The sequence below is a fragment of the Eleutherodactylus coqui genome, chromosome 1, assembly GCF_035609145.1.
Source record: "Eleutherodactylus coqui strain aEleCoq1 chromosome 1, aEleCoq1.hap1, whole genome shotgun sequence".
Classification (NCBI taxonomy): Eukaryota; Metazoa; Chordata; class Amphibia; order Anura; family Eleutherodactylidae; genus Eleutherodactylus; species Eleutherodactylus coqui.
The window spans coordinates 269,812,244-269,834,770 of NC_089837.1; the positions used below are offsets into that span (position 1 = coordinate 269,812,244).

Consider the following 22,527-nt stretch of genomic DNA (forward strand, 5'->3'; position numbering starts at 1 on the left):
AGTAGTCCAAAAAAAAAAGGAAGAACGCCACAAATGCGCTTTTTTGGTCACCCTGTCTACCAGAAAAAATGTAATAAAAAGCGATCAAACAGTCGTATGTATTAAAAAATGGTACCAACAGAAACTACAGCACGTACCACACAAAATGACATACCTCAGCCAATCACAGGCAGCGCATATGCATTTATCAATGAATGGCTGATTGCTGCCTGTGATTCACAGCAGTGGCGGGGAGCCAGCCAGAGGACATGCCTGAGCGGCGGATGGGTGAGTATATATTATATATTTTTCATCAGCTAAGTGTGAGGGTATATATATATATATTGCCATATGTTTTTTATGCTTTATACCTGTATGCAAGTTCTATTCAATTCCAAATGAGAAAAAACTTAATCTGTCGCCTTACATCAGATATTCCAAAGGCCTTGCAAGGCGAAGACAAAATGTATCAAACCCAGCAAAGAAGAACCAGACACAAGGACGCGTACTTGGCCGTTTTCCCAGAAACGCCATATCAAGATGGAGACTGTTCAACTATGTACATAACTTTCACTGTCTCAGGCCGGAAATCCGGACTTCCCATATATGGTTATGAGCCCATCACCCATTCCTGGTGATGAGACAAAGGGTATAAGATCTCATGTAATCTGTAATAAAGCGTGAAGCGCAGCCATGTCCCCGTGTGAGAAACTATACCAGACCTCCGTGTGGTGTTTTCTTCCTTACCGCCGGCAACGGGGCAAGTGGGGTGGGCCTGATTGGTGCTGTACTTAGAATTACCCTGACAAAAGGATTATTTTCAGGGAAGGGCTAATATTTCAAGCCCTTCCCCGAAAATCATCGCTGTGGGGGTTTCCTGCAACCCACTGCTTTCAATGGGGCCACAGCAGCTGTGGCAGAGGATTCTTTTATCCCCACGGTCCTCGCGGTGATAAAGACACCCCTGCCACAGATGTCACAGCTGTGGCAGAAGTCCGTGATGTACTCCGTATGTTTTCAATGGGGCTAGCGCTGCTGCCGCTGGCCCCGTTGAAAACACTGAGCGATGTCACAGATTTTTTTCTCTGCGCTGCGAGGCTGGAGTGAAAAATTACAAATGAGTTCATTGGTTTGAAACCAATGAAAATCATTGGTTTCATAATCATCGCTGTCGCATCGCAAAAATATCGCTAGTGGGTAGACACCCTTACCTTTATGTGTGCATATATTGAGGAGAATCTAACTGACCTCTGTGTACATTTAACTGAAAGGCTGTAAAGTACATAATGAAGCTGCCATGGACTGCATGGATGCCTTTAAGGCTAAGAAAGGGCTGCAACCTCCAGTTTGAGGGTTAATTTGAATAAAAAGGGGTGTTACCTTTAGGGTAAAAAGTGAGGCGAGTAGGAGGGTTGCACTTTCTGCAGAGGAACATCGGTACATGCGGTCTGAGCAGAATTTAATGCTCCTCTGTGTATACATATTTTATTCCTCGTTCCTCTGAAGTAACCACAACTCCATAAAATCTTCCTGTACCAAATGAACTCAGGCGAAGCCGGGTATATCAGCTAGTAGACTATAAATGTCATGGTGACCCATGGGTGGTAATGTAGGAGAGCAAAACTGCTGATCAGCAAGATTAAAAAGAGAAAAGGCATTTACAATCTCTAAACTTCTCCAACAGATTCACACACTGTTCGCGTCCACACTGGCTGAGATAGCTAAAGCTAAGGATGAATTTAACCCCCTACTAAATAAAAAAAACAGTACAGTATAGGCACCAATAGAAATGCTGTTTCTTTGACTATTCAGAAAAATGTGGCAGACCACTTTCTTGCTAACTATAATCACACACGACACCTTGTGTGAAAAGGGCAGACTTAATTGACACATATAATCCAACTGAAATCCATTAAATCTTTTTCTCCTATTGTTTGCAGCTTTATGACGCTAAAGGTCAATTCACGGATATGCAAGCTTCATCTCTTTCTGACCGCATAAACGAACAGATAAAATAAATTGCCCTTTCAACTTTGGGTAATAATTTCAAAGAGGCATTAGAAGAGGATTTTAGGCTGGGTTCACACGGGATGGAAATCCGGCAGAAATCTTGCGGCTTGGCCGCACCAAAAAAACTGCAAGATTTCCGTCGGAGAGCCGCAGCTTCAGAACCCGCAGCGTTTCGCAGTGGGTTTTGGAGCGGTTCAGCTGTCGGCATTCGGCTGCGACTTTCTCTCCCCATAGAAAGGAGTGAGGTCGTAGCAGAAAAAAATTTTTAAATTGACATGCCGCATGTTTGTTTCCGCCGGGCTTTGCTGCAACAGATTTTTGCAAAATCTCATCCACAGGGCTGGCTAATCCTGGGATTAGGAGCCGTGGGTGGAATTGCCACACGGAAATTCCACAGCAATTCCGTCCCATGTGAACCCAGCCTTACTGATCCTGAAATTTGAATCACCATCACAACATCCCTGCTGGAGAAAGCCCAGTTTCTGAGAGCTGTACCTTCACAATTAACAAACTATTACAGGAACAGCTAACGTTGCTCGCTTTCTAGGGAAACGCTTATTATCCAATCCTTAGATGTATATACTAGTGTTTTACCAAAACTAGGCTAAGATTTTACTATATCCTCCAACTGTATATCCATATCACTAATTAATGTAAACAATGTGGATATAAAGCTGTTTTTAGGGCTTTAGCAAACAGAATGGCTCCTCCCCTCCCATCAGTCATACACACAGATAAAGTGGGATTTGTCAAGGTGTGGAAAGTGCTACTCCTGATGTACAGAGCTAAGATATCCATCAGTGGATGCAGAGAAAGCATTGATGCTGTATGTCAGTGTAGTGGCCCAGTACATGCTTTCCTGGCCCCCTCCATAATGTCATACATATAATGTCTTATGTTGATACACTGTGCAAAATGTCTTGTCATTCTGTTTTGTGTATTGCACAGATGCAGCGTGTTATGGGTTAAGTGTCTGTAAAGCATGAAGACTGTCTGCAAATATAACAATTTTGTCCTGTCATGTGGGGTGAGAGAAGGTATAAATGGGAATTCATGAGCTCAGGAAGGTAGGTTGGTCCATGCCTTCAGGAGTGGTAGTCAGGACGTCTAGCTACATGGGGGCACCTTCAGCTCTCATGTAGTCAAGCATGGAGGAGGAGAGACAATTTCCCGAGCGAAAGAAGGAGTGAACCCACAAAAAGAGAGAAGGAGTGAGCCCACAAAAGAGAGATAGTGTGAGTCAAGCATGTGTGTTCTTGTGGCAAGGCCTAGTGCAGAGGTACTCTTATCTGATCAATTCATACCTGTGCGTCCAACAGTCTGGGACTGCCAGTTGGAGTCCTATTGTTCACACTCAAGCATCTTACAATCTGAGTCCTGCTGAGTGGAGGTACATGTCTTTACTTAATCACACATGGGTGGCCTAAAGTCTGGGTCTGCCGTGTGGAGGTACTTTGCTGCATCTCATTCCTACATGTTCTAAACTTGTCATTGGTGCCAGTAAAGTTTGTTCCAGGCCCTGACTGTTCCTGGGGACCTAAGACCTAAGGTACTATACAATTATTCGTGGCTCCTTTATTTCCTCGCCGAAGTTCATGCCGTTTCACCTTTCCTAATGTTTATTGGGCATCCCCAACCCAGGGGTGTCCGAAAGAGGCCCAGCGCTGCCCTGGCCTTGGCTGCGTGCGTCTCTTTGGGAGGTAGCGTGGTAAGTGCCGCTGTGACAAGCCAGAATCTTGCCCTCCCAGCCAGAGGCGTAACGTGAAGCTCCCAGGCCCTGATGCAAAACTTGTAACAGGACCCCCAACTATAATGCTTTACTTATAGTACTGGGTTCCCTATATGGAGAAGAGGGGCCTTATGGCCCCCTAAGGCTCCTGGGCCTGGGTGCAATCGCATCCCCTGCATCCTCTATAGTTACGCCCCTGCTCCCAGCTCCTCAGCGTATGCCATGTGTCCAGAGTCACCCTACAGGACGCCGCATCAGCGACACTTAAGCAAACTGTCCTGGTACCCACGTTTTCAGGCAAAGATTCTGGCCCTGTCTTCCAGTTGTTTGACTAAAGTTAGAATAAATGGCATATTATCTACTCTGTTCTCAAAATGGAATGGTACTAGGCCCCTTTGTTAGAGCTGCTGCATATTTGCATTTTTCTTAAATGGGACTTTCTAATGTTAAAAACACATTGCAAGTTGGTGCTTTGCAATTTTTGTGCGATGCATTTTTAACATTAGAAAGTCCCATTGACAATCACGTGAAAAAAACGCAGCGATATCGCATGAAAAAAACGCCAAAGAAAAACGCAAGTGTACAGGAGCCCTTACCTTTCTGTACATCTTGGTGATGGAACACCTTTGTATTGCAATCATATTGCCTGACATTCATGGCTTATAAGTAGGAATGCCTCATTTTAAGTCTGCTTTATATACACATGACTTCTACTCTTTGTCTCAAATCCATTTTACTTCCTTCGATCAATGTTTCCTTGCCCCCTGCAGAAGCAAGACATATTGCTGAGCAATAGGCAGCTGCATGCCATTCATTACCTACGAATATCTATTCCTTCTGATCAGTCTAAACTTTATACTCTGAATTAACGCTCTGTCTTAGAAGATCCATACTAATAATATAAATGCGCAAGTAACTCTGTCTGTTACCTTTTCACGGCTAAACCGCTGAAGCGATTTTGATGAAATTTGGCAGAGAGATAGCTTGCATCTTGAGGAAGGACACAGGCTACATTTTATCCCGAAAATTTATAGAGTTCTCTAGGAAACGCGACAGGACAGATTTATTGGGTGATGTGCAGGTGCACCTCCGCTTGGCCGCCAGCGCCTAGCAGCGAGGTGGAAAGGAAGAAGGTGCACTTCATAACCCATGCCTATACAAATGGGCAGACATGTGAGGGCAGATGTTGTTGCCGCACGTATCTGATTATTAAGTGCGGCAGAGTGGAGGGGAATGGGATTCACATCATAAGCTAGACCTCCCAAAACAGGCAGACATGTGAGGGCAGACATTGTTGCCACACATATACAATTATGAAGCTAGCAGGGATACCTCGCGTTACCCGGGATTAAAACTTGAATGAAAGACACATTAACATGGATTGAGATTTTTTTTAAAATCTGTGTTGCCCACAGCAACCAATCACAGCACAGCTTTTATTTTACCGCAGCAGTATAACAAATAGCAACCAATCATAGAATCATATAGGACATTGCCAGACCAGAGATTGGAGCTGCAGGAAGTTCATTTGCATATTCCCTGTGCATTCTGGGAAGAGCAAAGAGTCACTGTAAGCGGGAAGATTGTTGGGATTAGCCTGGTCTACCTACTCTGATGGCATCGCCAGAACGCGTGCTGTCAGGAAGTTGTATACTTAGTAGTATCTTCACTATCAGTAGTAACTTCACTACAATTCTTGACTTTTAGAAGTTTGGAAGTGGACATCAACTGACAACATGGAAAAGGAGAGGAGACATATGGTGAGCTGCAACTTATGCTATATGTTTACAGACCTACCAGAGGAAAAGCCAAACTTCACCTACCAGAAATGCAAGCTTGTGTCTCCACTGGTGGAAAAGGTGCAAAGAGAATAGCTACATTGAAGCTCATTAAGGAAGGCGAGGAATTCCTTGACAGCAGAGGTAAGTCTTCAAAATGTTGAAGGAAAAGAAATGTCCAGTATACCTGCAGAAGCAGAGGAATGGAAGCATGTGACCCAAAGAAGCAGGACAATCAGAAGTCAGCCAGCACTCATACTGCTCGGGAACCTGTACCAGGTTCTTACACAGGGGGCCTCGTACTAATTCCTGAGCAGAAGGAGAAAGAGGTACAGCAAGAAATGACTCTACCCACAAAGAACTGAGCAGAGGAGAAAGAGGTACAGCAAGAAATGACTCTAACCACAAAGAACAGAGCAGAGGAGAAAGAGGTACAGCAAGAAATTACTGTACCCACAAAGAGCTGTGTAGTAAGCACACAGAGTCCTCTTGAATGGAGAAAATGAAGTGCTGTGGTGAATAAGAAAAGGAGAGTGGTGGGTGTGGGGGGATTCCCTATTGAGAGGAACAGAGGCCGCTGTCTGCAGACCTGACACCTCACAAGAGGTGTGCTATCTTCCAGGTGCACAAATCAAAGATGTGTCTGATAGGCTGAAAATCAATGTATTTACAGCAGCACTCCTAAACCGTAACCACTACTGAGTGGGGGTGCGAAAAGGGAAAAACAGTCCAGACTTTAATGGGCTCAGTAAGCTACAGTCCATAAACAAGTTGTGGAGCGGCACAGAAAAAATGGATAAGCAAAAAAGGTTGTTCACATCCTTCTTTTCATAGTATAAAACATACCTTTATTAACATCCTCCAGGTAAAAATGGCAAGACAGCAACGTTTCGGCTGAACTGGCAGCCTTTTTCAAGCTTGAAAAGGGTAGGAAGACCTCAAGGTTGGATTGTAGAAAGGCAGATTTTAATGAACTCAGAAAGACAGTAGGGAGACTCCAATGGCTGGATGTTCTTAAGGACAGAAATGCCCAAGAAGGTTGGGAAATATTGCTAAATGAGATTCGCAAAGCACAATCATTAACAATCCATAAAAGAAGGAAGAATGGGAAGCATTTAAAGAAACAAGGATGGATGAACACAGAACTTGCACACGTGTTAAAAACGAAGAAAAATCTGTTTATCAAATGGAAAGAGGGGGGGAAATCTAAAGAAGAATATAATGTGGTCTGCAGAAACTGTTGGGCAAGTGTCAGAAAAGCTAAAGCTAATAATGAATTGGGGCTTGCAACAGAGGCCAAAAGCAATAAAAAAGGATTTTGGGGTTATGTCAAAAGCAAAAGAAAAGTCAAAGATGCTATTGGATGCTTACAAGATGAAAATGATGAATTGGTTAAGAATGATGTTGAGAAGGCCTAACTTTTAAATTCCTATTTTGTATCTGTTTTCTCCCAGAAAATAGATGGAACATTAACTGATCTTCCCTGTGCTATTAGGAAAATAAAAGAATGCAGGCTATCTATAAGCAGAAAAATGGTGAGGGAATACTTAGCTAATAGAGATGAGTATTGCCTTTTGCGAGTACCTGCCCGCTCGTCTCAAAAGATTCGGGTGCCGGCGGGGAGGAGCGGTGAGTTGCCGGAGTGAGCAGGGGGGAGCAGGGGGGGGGGGGGAGGAAAGAGAGATCTCCCCCCCGTTCCTCCCAGCTCTCCCCCGCCACTCCCCGCCCCCCGCCGAGAATGGATTTGATGGGAATATTTAGTTTGCAAAAAAGAAGGCTGAGAGGAGAATTAATAGCTGTCTACAAATATCTGAAGGGCTGTCCCAGTGCAGAGAGTTCAGCCCTATTGTCATTTGCACATGCAAAAACTAGAAGCAATGGGATGAAACAGAAAGGGAGGAGACACAAATTAGATATTAGAAAAAACTTTCTGACAGTGGAGGTGATCAATGAGTGGAACAGGTTACCATAGGAGGTGGTGAGTTCTCCTTCAATAGAAGTGTTAAAAGAAAGGCTGAACAAATATCTGTCTGGGATGATTTAGTGAATCCTACACTGAACAGGGGGTTGGACCAGATGAGCCTGGAGGTTCCTTCCAACTCTACCATTCTATGATTCTAAAAGCAATAGCCCTCTAAGGCTGGGTTCCCACAGGATAGAATTCTTGCGGAAAATCCACAGCAGGACCGCAAGAAGATTTCTGCAGTGGAAAGGCTGCTTTAAAACCTGCGCCATTTGGCGAGAGGTTTGAAGCGGCTTTTCTGCCTGTATTCCACTGCAGGAATTTCTCCCCATAGAGCCCTTAGTGGAAATGGTGATACAATTGACATGTTGCGTATTTGAATTCCGGGCCGCATGTCAGTTTCCGCATGGCTTGTTTGTGCTGTCAGTAGCGTGTGAATGAGATTTTTGCCAAATCTCGTCCACCTTGCTGTTCAGTTTCTGGTTTAAAAATGCTGGCGGAATTTACGTGTGGAAAGTCCACACAAAAAATTCTGCAGCAATTCCGCCCTGTGTAAACCCAGCCTTATACTCTTATTTTTTTGACTCAGCATTTCCCCAAATAAAGACAGATATCTTTCTTGCTTGATGGAAATGAGAGTCGTCAGTGAATAACTGACGACTCTCATTTCCCCTATATTATTTAATTTTAGCAACAGAAGAATTGATACAGTATTTGATACTCAGGCCTAATTAGAGTATACGCAATTTAAATCCTTTCTCTCTACTTGCAGGGAGCAGTGCTCTTTTTAAAATGCATCCACTGCATTTGAAGAACTCCATTTTTATAGACTTCTCTGCCTGCACATATAATCGCCTTTCTATATATACCCCTAACATAGGACACAAGCAGAGATGATCCAAGTTTGGTAGTAAGATCTAGGCAAGGCATTACCACTAGGGACGAATTAAACATGGTGCAGTTGGAGTAAGTGCTCTAGGCCCTGCATTCCCATTATGTTCAGGTGAGGCCCCGGCTGCTGCATCTACTCCTACAGCAGGCACAAAGAGGTCCCCGATATGCACAAGTATTAATTCTATTAATGTCCCCTAAACCCCAGGGCAACAGCAGCATATCACAGGCCATACTGTTATTTTTGAGGACATTGTCCAATTTAAAGGGGTTGTCCCGCGCCGAAACGTTTTTTTTTTTTTTTTTCAACCCCCCCCCCCCCCGTTCGGCGCGAGACAACCCCGATGCAGGGGTTAAAAAAGAACACCGCACAGCGCTTACCTGAATCCCCGCGCTCCGGTGACTTCTTACTTACCTGCTGAAGATGGCCACCGGGATCTTCTCCCTCGGTGGACCGCAGGGCTTCTGTGCGGTCCATTGCCGATTCCAGTCTCCTGATTGGCTGGAATCGGCACGTGACGGGGTGGAGCTACACGGAGCCCCATTGAGAAAAGGAGAAGACCCGGACTGCGCAAGCGCGTCTAATTTGGCCATTAGACGCTGAAAATTAGATGGGCACCATGGAGACGAGGACGCCAGCAACGGAACAGGTAAGTGAATAACTTTTGATAACTTCTGTATGGCTCATAATTAATGCACAATGTACATTACAAAGTGCATTAATATGGCCATACAGAAGTGTATAGACCCACTTTGTTTCGCGGGACAACCCCTTTAATGATTCAGAGAGTAATTCTGAGCTGATCAAGTTTTGCATTTTTTCATTCTCTTTTCTTGTCTTTCTTTGATGTTTCTCAGACTCCTTTTACATGCAATCTGTTCTCAAAGGCAAACGCTAATCAATGAGATTAGTGCTCATCTATCAGACTTTCAAACAGCAGATCATTTCTGTTGACACTGGTGATTTCTTTGTGACTCATAAAAGATGTGTTTGCTTGATGAATGAGCATGTTCTCATTCATCAGGTGATCAGTGGCACTTTCATGTGTCCCAATGATCGGGTAAATGACCATTACTATGAATGTTCTTGCCCTATTATCAAACTATGTAAAAAGTCCAACCCTTTTTTATGTATTTTTATGTGTGTAAATGTTCCCTGGCTCCCGCCCCAGGCCATCACATTATATATGTTCTACTTTTTTATCTTTTGATTAAATATATTGTCTGCTTATCTTCTTTTCCTAATGTAATATACTTATATAGTTAATGGTGGGTGGAGAGTTTTATTGTCCTATCCTAGTTATGTAGTCTGTTGTTTACCCATCATTTAGTCTTCATAACCAGAGTCTATCTCTTTCTTTGAACTTATGAAATTCAACAAAAACTGATTACAGAGTACCTGCACTTTCAGTCTACAGCGCTCATGCTTTGTCGGCCATTTTCAGCTCCTCCTACCATTTGAAGATGGCCCCATATAGCGCCTATAGCACAGGTACACTTTAAATATAAAGGATCTATAGCAATTAGAGATGAGCGCGCACCAAAATGCTCGGGTGCTCGTTACTCGGGACGAAATTATCGCGATGCTCGAGGGTTCGTTTCGAGTAACAAACCCCATTGAAGACAATGGGCGACCCGAGCATTTTTGTATTTCGCCGATGCTCGCTAAGGTTTTCATGTGTGAAAATCTGGGCAATTCAAGAAAGTGATGGGAACGACACAGCAACGGATAGGGCAGGCGAGGGGCTACATGTTGGGCTGCATCTCAAGTTCACAGGTCCCACTATTAAGCCACAATACCCCCTCCCAACAACTTTTACTTCTGAAAAGCCCTCATTAGCATGGCATACCTTAGCTAAGCACCACACTACCTCCAACAAAGCACAATCACTGCCTGCATGACACTCCGCTGCCACTTCTCCTGGGTTACATGCTGCCCAACCCCCCCCCCCCCCCCGCACGACAGCGTCCACAGCGTCCACCAAATTGTCCCTGCCCAGCCTTCAGCTGCCCTCATGCCACACCACCCTCATGTCTATTTATAAGTGCGTCTGCCAGAGGAAAAGCAGGCACACACTGCAGAGGGTTGGCATGGCTAGGCAGCGACTCCCCCATAAAAGGGGCGGGCCGATAGTCCACAATGCTGTACAGAAGCAATGAGAAATCCAATCCTGTGCCACCTCCATCTGGAGCTGCACACGTGGGCATAGCAATGGGGAACCTATGTGCGACACACTATTCATTCTGTAAAGGTGTCTGCATGCCCCAGTCAGACCGCGGTTTTTTATAAATAGTCACAGCCAGGTCCAACTCCGCAATGGGAATTCCGTGTGCACCCACAGCATGGGTGGCTCCCTAGAACCCACCGGCGGTACATAAAAATATCCCATTGCATTGCCCATCACAGCTTAGGTAATGTCATGCTTAATACAGGTGGGCTTCGGCCCACACTGCATGCCCCAGTCTGACTGGGGTTCTTTACAAGTGGACAGATGTAGGTTAAACTCCGTGTGCACCTACAGCATGGGTGGCTCCCTGGAACCCACCGGTGGTACATAAAAATATCCCATTGCATTGCCCATCACAGCTGAGGTAATGTCATGCTTAATACAGGTGGGCTTCGGCCCACACTGCATGCCCCAGTCTGACTGGGGTTCTTTACAAGTGGACAGATGTAGGTTCAACTCCGTGTGCACCTACAGCATGGGTGGCTCCCTGGAACCCACCGGTGGTACATAAATAAATCCCATTGCATTGCCCATCACAGCTGAGGTAATGTCGTGGTTAATGCAGGTGGGCTTCGGCCCACACTGCATGCCCCAGTCAGACTGGGGTTCTTTACAAGTGGACAGATGTAGTAACAACTCCCTGTGGACCCACAGCATGGGTGGGTGCCAGGAAGCCACCGGCGGTACATAAATAAATCCCATTGCATTGCCCATCACAGCTGAGGTAATGTCGTGGTTAATGCAGGTGGGCTTCGGCCCACACTGCATGCCCCAGTCTGACTGGGGTTCTTTACAAGTGGACAGATGTAGGTTCAACTCCGTGTGCACCTACAGCATGGGTGGCAAGCGTGCGGGTGCGTGGCGGCGTACTTGCGCTTGCGCTCAAACACTTGCGCTAGCAACGGCTGGACAGTGCGAGACATTGGTGGATGGGGCCGAGGACAGCGGAGGTGAGGGTGTGGCTGCAGGCCAGGAGATGGTAGTGCCTGTGTCCTGAGAGGGGGGTTGGATCTCAGTGGCAGGTTGGGGCAGAGGGGGAGAGGCAGCGGTGCAAACCGGAGGCGGTGAACGGCCTTCGTCCCACCTTGTGGGGTGCTTGGCCATCATATGTCTGCGCATGCTGGTGGTGGTGAGGCTGTTGGTGGTGGCTCCCCGGCTGATCTTGGCGCGACAAAGGTTGCACACCACTGTTCGTCGGTCGTCAGGCGTCTCTGTGAAAAACTGCCAGACCTTAGAGCACCTTGGCCTCTGCAGGGTGGCATGGTGCGAGGGTGCGCTTTGGGAAACAGTTGGTGGATTATTCGGTCTGGCCCTGCCTCTACCCCTGGACACCGCACTGCCTCTTGCAACCTGCCCTGCTGCTGCCCTTGCCTCCCCCTCTGAAGACCTGTCCTGAGTAGGCGTTGCAAACCAGGTGGGGTCAGTCACCTCATCGTCCTGCTGCTCTTCCTCAGAATCCTCTGTGCGCTCCTCCCTCGGACTTACTGCCCTTACTACTACCTCACCGATAGACAACTGTGTCTCATCGTCATCGTCCTCCTCACCCACTGAAAGGTCTTGAGACAGTTGCCGGAAGTCCCCAGCCTCATCCCCCGGACCCCGGGAACTTTTTAATGGTTGGGCATCAGTGACGATAAACTTCTCTGGTGGGAGAGGAACCACTGCTGCCCAATCTGAGCAGGGGCCCGAGAACAGTTCCTGGGAGTCTTCCCGCTCCTGAGCATGTGTCATTGTAGTGGAGTGAGGAGGCTGGGAGGAAGGAGGAGCAGCAGCCAGAGGATTCGGATTTGCAGCACTGGACGGCGCAGAACTGTGGGTGGATGATAGGTTGCTCGAAGCACTTTCTGCCATCCACGACAGGACCTGCTCACACTGTTCATTTTCTAATAAAGGTCTCCCGCGTGGACCCATTAATTGTGCGATGAATGTGGGGACGCCAGAAACGTGCCTCTCTCCTAATCGCGCAGCAGTCGGCTGCGATACACCTGGATCAGGAGTTCGGCCTGTGCCCACACCCTGACTTGGACCTCCGCGTCCTCGGCCGCGTCCACGTCCTCTAGGCCTACCCCTACCCCTCAGCATGCTGTATTACCAGTGATTTGATTTCCCAGCCAGGAAATAAATTGGCGCAAGCCTGCTGTTAAACTTACCTGGCTGCGTATGATTTTTTTTACGTTCACCACCCAGCACACACGTACCCAGAATGCTGAGGACTGTCAGAGGCAGGCCAAATAGAATTTTTGCCCTTTTTTTTAAAGGAAAGGCCCAATGCCTATATTCAATCAATAAAATATGTCTTCTGGCCCTGCCTACACAATTCTGTCCCTGGAGTATTACTGCAGGACGCAATGCTCTGCACGGCCGATTTGGAAAAAAAAAATATATGCACCACTGCAAAAGGCAGCCTCCACAGTACTGCACACTGTTAGATGTGGCCCTAAGAAGGACCGTTGGGGTTCTTGAAGCCTACACTAACTCCTAACGCTCTCCCTACAGCAGCTCCAACACGATACCACTGTCCCTGATCTCTGTCACAAGTGACTCACAACGCATCTGAGGCGAGCCGCGGGAGGGGCCGACTTTTATACTCGGGTGACACCTGATCTCCCCAGCCACTCACAGCAGGGGGGTGGTATAGGGCTGGAACATCACAGGGGGAAGTTGTAATGCCTTCCCTGTCTTTCAATTGGCCAGAAAAGCGCGCTAACGTCTCAGAGATGAAAGTGAAAGTAACCCGAACATCGCGTGGTACTCGTTACGAGTAACGAGCATCCCGAACACCCTAATATTCGCCCGAGCATCAAGCTCGGACGAGTACGTTCGCTCATCTCTAATAGCAATCAAGAGCATGATTGCAAACAATCTAGAATGGCTGCAATATTTACATTTTTAAGATAACATTGGTGCTTTTCTCAACCACGTGCCATTAACTATATTTACTTATTTTAAAACTTGTGTAAAATAGTACTTTTGTTAGTATTATTAGATCTATCCAAGTAACATAAAATGTCATATATGAGGAAAGTGAATTTTTACATGCTATATGGTAAAAAAAATAATATTTCAGTAACCTGGGATAGAAATTTCAATATACAGCCATAAAAAGAGTGAGAGAAATAATTTTAAATATGAAAACAGATAATGCTAAGTGACCTTTCACACATGCAGAATATTTCTAATTCTATATCTAAAGAGGCACAAAATTCTGCACCAAAATCCACATGTATACATGCAGGTGATGGAGTGGAAAATTGCAGTAGCAGATAAACCTCTTAGTGACAAGTCTATATTTTGCCTTACAGGCGAAGCAATTTTCATCATTTCATTACAACAGCCATAACTCATTATCATATAAAGGCTTGTTATTTTGTGATGAATTTTATCTTTTTGTTTTGTTTTTATGGTGTTCACTGCTCTGTAAAAACAACATAATAGTTTTCTTATCTGGAGCAGCATGATTGCTGCAATACCAAGTTTATATAGATTTTTAAAATTTTTTGACTACTTTTGCAGAACAAACAGACGTTTTTAAAGAAAAACAATTGAATCATTATCACCACATTCTAAGACCCATAACATTTTCATTTTTCCAGGGAGACTTGTAATTTTTATTGGTACCATTTTGAAATACATGTCACTTCTGTATTGCTTTTTATAGCATTTTTAGGGATGTGAACAAAAAGGAAAATACCAATTCTAGCATTATTTTTTTAAATTATTGTTTACAGTGTTCATCATGCATGATAAATAACAAAATCTATTCATTGTCTGGGTTGTTACAACACAGTAATACCTATTATATGCTTTTTTTTTTTCAAAATTTCTTCTGGTATTTCATCTATTTAAAAAGGGCTTTTTGAGGATAAATATGTATTATTTTTTAAAACTGAATTCTTTTTCTTTTAATTAAACTTTAAAGAACTTTTTTGATGCTATTTTTAAGTCTTGACTTGAAGATGCGATTATTCGATCATTAGGGTAGTACACTGCATTACTTGTGTAGTGCATTATACTAAGCCTAGGATAGCAGTCTATTAGACCTGCAGGAGGTGGGATCTAATAGGCTGTGTTACATGGCAGACATGGAGACCTTTGTGAGGGTGTCGGTGGGTGACAGAAAGAGCTCTCCCCCTGTCGTCCGCTTACATGCTGCAGCTGCTATATATTGTAGCATGTAATTGGTTACACTGCTAGGATCTGAGGTTTCTCCACTACTGGTGGTTAGAGCAGGTGCTTGTATATCAGTAGTCAGCCAGTCCATTGGCTTAAAAAAGATGTATGTGCGGGTTTTAAGCACATCAGTGAGGTCAGTAAAAAGGCGTATTGGCTATCACTAAGAGGTAAAGCTCCGTCTTTAGGTGTGTATTATGGAAATATTTTGCATGTGTGAAAGATCCCTAACATATCCACAAGGGCAGTTGAATTGCTAGATGTTGTGACTCTCGAGTCTTAATCCTTTCTTTCTGCAGAACCTACAATCAGGGATAGTTCAATCAATACTCAATTTATGACTGCAAAGTGAAAGGTTTTGTTACTTCATTCCAGTAAAAATATTGAGTTCTGATTATTTCTGCCCAGGACTGTTTGGTATGTCAAAGTCTTAATTATTTTTCTTTTTTTGCATCAGTGGTATTAGCTCTTTACAACATCTGTATGGAGCAATAATACGACACCTCTTAGATTTCTTCAGGTGTCGTATTATTGCTCCACACAACTCAGACGTTAGTGTACCCCCATATGCTATCAATTTCATGCAAAGGATTTTTTTTTCTTTTCCAAAACAATATCTCCATAATATGGCTCTATACAGGGCTACCATAAGAGACACATGGAATGTTTATGGTGCTGTGGCATCTAGCCATGGATACCACTGAGTGCATGAGCCCTTAAACTGGCAATCTGACAAGGACAGTCTCTACTCTGATACTGCACAAAACCATAACCTGTATAACACACAAATACATAAATACTACATGTTAGTGTGACTTGAGGCCTAATGCTTACACAGGTTCTAGGGACAGAGTTTCAAATCAAATGGGCTACATTTTTATTATAAAATATTCTAGAGTCTTTTTACTATTACACTTGAATTAAACCATTGCTGAAATACTTCATCAAAATACTATTAGACTATTCCATGTGGCAGTAAATCATTGCTATGCACAAAGCAATTGCTTGTTCTAGGTTGCCTGGGTTTTTAAGGAAAAGTTATAAAGAAGAATAAAAAAATCTAGTTGACAGGCCTGCTTGTCATGGTGCTATATACGTTGCTAAGTTGTGGTGTTTAAAACACTAAAATCCCATATATTCCAGTGGTTGAACAGAGATAAAGACATTTTAAGCCTATTAAAAGAGACCATGCTCTGTGTAATGAAAATCTTTTTCTTCTAAAGGAGTCAGGTATGAAGAATAGCAGCCATGGCTATTCTTAAATCATATGGTTTATCCTCACAGCATATTTCAGCTTTAAGACTTTTGATACCCTTAAATGTGTACAGTAATTTAGTTCTTTATGTAATACAACATTTTACCCAACCTAACTAAAAGATTAGTCTAAAAAATATTACTACATAAAATGAAGAGTAAGAATATGACTGTATTATTACACATATAGCAAGGGTAAAAGAAGAAAATAGATGCAATTAAAATAAAATTAAATGCTGAAGCTCTCTAAATGTTACCCACAATTACACATGCAGATAAACAGTGGGCATACAATTTACTGTTGTGGATGGCAAGCTGTGCTGTATAGATTTTCCACCTTAAATAAGTAGGGAAGGTCTTGGAAACATTCCAAAAATTAACAAACCTGGAGCACAGCATTCTGTACACAAGAACACAATGACACCTAGAATCACAAGGGGACATACTAAACACTCGCGATCATCTTTATGGTGCCACATATTGTCGATTATAACATAACAACAAACACATTTTTCTTTACTCTAGTTACTGAACATTTTCGTTTGGAGTAAGACGTTTACCTCAGGGAGCAGTAATTTAAACAATTATAGGATCTATTAGAAACAGACAGGAAAACAAGATAAGAATTGTTTCAAAAGGAGAAACAATTCTACAGAAACATTCTACACGATCTATTACCATATATTAGGCACAAAGTCTGTGTAAAGCAATCAAGTCCAAAATCTCATCTAACAACACAATATAGCAGCCCAAAAAGTATCTTAGTATATCAATCAGATCTCAAGTTTTACTCTTGGAATTTAGAAATCAATGGGACACTGTATTAGTCCCCTCTGAAAAGTTAAAGTCAAAATGTTACCTGTCCAAAATGAGTCACTTGCAGGATTTTACAGTGTCATTTGTGTCAACTCTTTGACACCTCTCTTCTACCTCTGTATTATCTCCCTTTCTTAGCCAGTGTTTATTTCAGTCCACTCCTTTCCCTCCTCTTTTTCTCTAAGTCTCTCCTCCCTCTGTCTCTAGCTGACGATGCTTTAAATCCTGGAAGAGACACGTGTCCCTTGTATAAGGGATGTCTCTCCTACTTTTTTTGTTCCTTCTCACTTTACTTGTTAATTCCTCATAGTATACCTGTCTTGCCTTGGCTTCATGTTTATAATCAGAAACTCTTTATCTGCCCTTTTTCTGTTCTGGTAGTGTTCCTCTTCTCTTATCAAATTTTCTATCAAGTTTTCATGTCTACCACCTTGCTCTCTGTAAGTCTGTACCTTATTTTACCTCAATGCCTTCTTTTTTCGTAGATTCACAATCCTTTCTTCTCCTGCTCTCCTTTCTCTTTCTGCTTTCTTAGTTTTTTCTTTCCTCTCTCCCATGGAATCATCTTAGTTTATATAGTGCTGTCCCGTACCTGAGTAAACACACCCTGTGTGCTCACATTTAACAGGTGCAGGACCTGCCCGCTTAACCCTTCATTGAAATACAGGCACATTACAACAGTTGAAAATTTCTGCAAACAATAGACATAACTACTAAAAGTACTTAATAACTATATATATATATATATATATATATATATATATATATAGATAGATAGATAGATATATAGATATAGATATATATATGTTTAAACTATAACTGAAGACATGTTAATGCTGTTGGTTTAAACATTTTAGTCTGTGCATGTCATGTGACTACAGAAAGCAAGCCTTCTAAGTATTTGCTTTTCTACTTGCTTGGTATTTTAAGAAATATGTCACCCTTTTCCGTTGTATAATCGATATTTTATTATAATGTACTCTTATTAATTATAGTCAACTAGAGTTACACCACATCTGTGATGCACTGCTAGCATAGTTATAAAGAAATGAAGCCAACTTACCCAAGCTTGAATTCTGTGTCTAGGCCCTTGCTGCATAAACCATAAGGGCTCATGTCCACGGGCAAAATAAGAATTAAAATCCGCAGCGGATTTTAACTCTTCTTCTGCCCGCGGATCCGCACCCCATAGGGATGCATTGACCACCCGCGGGGTAGATAAATACCCGCGGATCGTCAATAAAAGAGATTTTTAAAAAAATGGAGCATGAAAAAATCCGGACCATGCTCCATTTTCATGCGGGTCTCCCGCGGGGTCGGCTCCCGCGGGCTTCTATTGAAGCCTATGGAAGCCGTCCGGATCCGCGGGAGACCAAAAATAGGAATTTAAAAGAATTACTCACCCGGAGCGGGCGCTGAAGGTCTTCTCTTCCTCACGGCCGCATCTTTCTTGCTTCGGCTCGGCGGATGTGCCCGGCGCATGCGCGCGGCACATCGCCGACGTGCCGGCGACGTGCCGCCGGCGTGACGAATTCATCCGCCGGCCGAAAATGAAGATCCGGCCGTGAGGAACAGCTGACCTTCCCCGCCCGCTACGGATAGGTAAATGCTTTTAAATTCTTCTTTTCAGCGCTCATGTCCGCGGGGCAGGAGGGACCCGCTGCAGATTCTACATGGAGAATCTGCAGCGGATCTGATTTTCCCCGTGGACATGAGGCCTAATGCCTCATGCTGTAATAATAAGGCATGCAGGTCCCCACCTGTGCTAGGCTTTTTAACTGCTTCTATACAAAAGAAGAGATGTTTCCATTATGTACATCTCAAAAGTGTCTGGCAGCACCTGAAATGTTCCTATTTTTTGTTGAGGCGGCATCTGCAATCTGTTCGGCTACTGTGCATTTCAATTTGCATCCCAAATAATATAAACAACCTATGTTTAGAGATGAGCGAGCGTACTCGGAAAAGCACTACTCGCTCGAGTAATTTGCTTTATCCGAGTATCGCTGTGCTCGTCCCTGAAGATTCGGGTGCCGCTGCAGCTGACAGGTGAGTCTCAGCGGGGAGCAGGGGAGAGCGGGCGGGAGAGAGGGAGAGAAAGATCTTACCTCCGTTCCTCCCCGCTCTCCCCTGCAGCTCCCCGCTCCGTGGCAGCACCCGAATCTTCAGGGATGAGCACAGTGATACTCGGATAAAGCAAATTACTCGAGCGAGTAGTGCTTTTACGAGTACGCTCGCTCATCTCTACCTATGTTGCATTTGAGGATATATACTACAAATTCCAACTCACATTTTTTGTAATTTCGGATTCCATATGTATGTGTATTGTCACTGCTGCTGAACCATGATGTTTAAATGGAATATTTACACACATTGCATCTACTTTTTCCACATGTATGATGACCTTTTTATTTGCATCTTTTGAAACGATATTTCTCCTCTGAAAACATACTGCGGGCAAGTATACCACTCGAGAATTGCCTTTTTTAGCTATAAAGTGACAGCCTTGCTCTAAAATTTCAGATAAAATGTTACCGTCATATAGTATGGCTAGGTTGTTTTTTTTTTTTATATTAAACTGCCAATGTCATTACAGTTACTACTGAATTTTCTAGAAAAAGCAACATTCTGGTTTTATTGATTTTGAGGTTCTTGTAGAATCATAGAATGTTAGAGTTGGAGGGCACATCCAGGGTCATCTGGTCCAACCTCCTGCTCAGTGCAGGATTCACTAAATCCAGCCTTTGTTTCAACACTCCCAGTGAAGGCGAACTCATCATTTCCCGTGGTAACTTCTTCCTCTCATTGATCACCCTCAGGGCTTCTACCCACTAGTGTTTTTTTTAATGCTGCGATATCACTGCAATCTTTTCAATGAGACTTTCTAATGTTAAAATTGCATCGCACAAGAATCGCATAATATCTATTCTGTCTCCTCCCTTTCAGTTTCATCCCATTGCTTCTAGTCTTTCCTTGTGCCAATGAGAATAGGGCTGATCCCTCTGCACTATGTGAGTAAAAGAGATGAAAAAGGAGGGTGGAGCAAAACCCAGTGAGGGTGGTAGAATATTTCTGGAGTACAAAGTGTTTCCAATGATGGAGTATTTCGAATGGTGGAGGTGCTGCCAACCAGATGACGCTCCACCAGGGTGGGCGTGAGTGTAACGAAAAGGATATAGAAAAATGCTGGTATGGAGGCGCAACCCTCTTAGCTACTAGAAGATGAAGATAAAGGTCCAATATGTGATGGTGAAAGCACTTCTTTTTTATTATTTCACAAAATAAAAACCAGCAATTGAAAACGCGTTGCTTCTCTTAATACATCTCAGAGTTCTGTTTGCCTTTTTGGCTGCTACATCACATTGCTGACTCATGTTCAGTCTATGATCTATTAGTATACCCGTCTTTTTCACATGTGCTGCTGCTTAGCCCAATTCCTCCTATTCTGTATGTGCTTGTTTTCAGTTTTCTTGCCCAGATGTAGGACTGCATTTCTCCTTGTTAAATACCATTCTGTTAATCGCGGCCCACTGTTCAAGCTTTTCTAGATCTTTTTGAATACTCTCTCTCTCTTCCCTCGTGTTTGCAAATTTGATCAGTTTCCCATCAAATCCATCCACCAGATCATTTATAAAAATGTTGAACAACACTGGGCTTAAGACAGAGCCCTGTGGTACCCCACTTGATACATTCTTCCACTTGGATGTGCAGCCATTTATGACCACTCTGAGTACGATCACAAAGCCAGTTGTGAATCCACCTTGCAACTGAAAGCAGTTGCCCTAGCAGTCCCATGTTTGCTCATTTATTTTTTAATAAGTATTGTATGAGATACTTTGTCAAATGCTTTACTAAAGTCAAGATATACTATATCCGCCATATTTCCCTGAACAAACCAGTCTGTGATTCTGTCATAGAAAGAAATTAGATTCATCTGGCATGACTTGTTTGTTACAAACCCATGCGTGCTCTGGTTAATTACTCCTTTTTTATCCAAGTACTTGCATACATGCTGTTTATTAATTTGTTCAAAGATCTTTTCCGGTATAGAAGTCAGGCTCACATGCCTGTAGTTTCCTGGATCCACCTTCTTCCCTTTTTTGAAGATAGGGACAACATTTGCCCTTTTCCAATCTTCTGGGACTTCTCCTGTTCTCCAGGAATTTTGATAGATTGAGGCGAGTACTTCAGCAATTATCTATGCTGCTACCTTTAGTATGCTCGGAAGTAATTCATCTCGACCTTGAGACTTGAATTCATTTAAGTTAGCTATGTGTTCCCTAACCATCTCTCTGCTTACAGATAGCCTGAATTCTTTTATTCCCCCAATAGCACAGGGAAGATCAGTTGATGTTACATCTACTTTCTCAGAGAAAACAGATACAAAATAGGAATTTAAAAGTTCGGCCTTCTCAACATCATTATTAACTAAAGATGAGCGAGCACCAAAATGCTCGGGTGCTCGTTACTCGAGACGAACTTTTCGCGATGCTCGAGGGTTCGTTTCGAGTAACGAACCCCATTGAAGTCAATGGGCGACCCGAGCATTATTGTATATCGACGATGCTCGCTAAGGTTTTCATTTGTGAAAATCTGGGAAATTCAAGAAAGTGATGGGAACGACACAGAAACGGATAGGGCAGGTCAGGGGCTACATGTTGGGTTGCATCTCAAGTTCCCAGGTCCCACTATTGGGCCCCCCCCCAACAATTTTTACTTCTGAAAAACCCTCATTAGCAAGGCATACCTTAGCTAAGCACCACACTACCTCGAACAAAGCACAATCACTGCCTGCATGACACTCCGCTGCCACTTCTCCTGGGTTACATGCTGCCCAACCGCCCCCCCCCCCCCCCCGCACGACCCACAGCGCACATCAAAGTGTCCCTGCGGAGCCTTCAGCTGCACTCATGCCACACACTGGCCTCATAGCCACACCACCCTCATGTCTATTTATAAGTGCGTCTGCCATGAGGAGGAACCGCAGGCACACACTGCAGAGGGTTGGCACGGCCAGGCAGCGACCCTCTTTAAAAGGGGCGGGGCGATAGCCCACAATGCTGTACAGAAGCAATGAGAAATCCAATCCTGTGCCACCTCCATCAGGAGCTGCACACGTGGACATAGCAATGGGGAACCCATGTGCCACACACTATTCATTCTGTCAAGGTGTCTGCATGCCCCAGTTAGACCGGGGTTTTTTATAAATAGTCACAGGCAGCTACAACTCCGCAATGGGAATTCCGTGTGCACCCACAGCATGGGTGGCTCCCTGGAACCCACCGGCGGTACATAAATATATCCCATTGCATTGCCCATCACAGCTGAGGTAACGTCCGATTAAATGCAGGTGGTCTTCGGCCCACACTGCATGCCCCAGTCTGACCGGGGTTTTTAATACATAGACACTGGCAGGTACAACTCCCTAATGTGAAGTCCCTGTGGACCCACGGCATGGGTGGCTCCCTGGAACCCACCGGCGGTACATAAATATATCCCATTGCATTGCCCATCACAGCTGAGGTAATGTCAGGTTTAATGCAGGTGTGCTACGGCCCACACTGCATGCCCCAGTCAGACTGGGGTTCTTTAAAAGTGGACGCAGGCAGTTACAACTCCGTGTGGACCGACAGCATGGGTGGGTCCCAGGAAGCCACCGGCGGTACATAAATATATCCCATTGCAGTGCCCATCACAGCTGAGGTAACGTCC

The 22,527-nt window shown here is 44.0% G+C and overlaps 1 protein-coding gene across 5 annotated transcripts in view; it reads right to left on the minus strand.

Annotated features, from left to right (window-relative positions):
* The window catches only part of SPDEF (SAM pointed domain containing ETS transcription factor), a 212,573-nt gene extending 195,173 nt beyond the window's left edge, over positions 1–17,400 (minus strand). For 3 of the 5 annotated variants that reach the window (XM_066608788.1, XM_066608764.1, XM_066608799.1), the window contains exon 1: positions 16,862–16,995. The gene's annotated coding sequence lies outside the window, so the exon portion shown is untranslated. Of the gene's footprint in view, positions 1–16,861; positions 16,996–17,270 lie in introns of those variants that run through there. The other 2 variants (XM_066608772.1, XM_066608780.1) reach the window with 2 other exon arrangements.
* Positions 17,401–22,527: the final 5,127 nt, after the last annotated feature.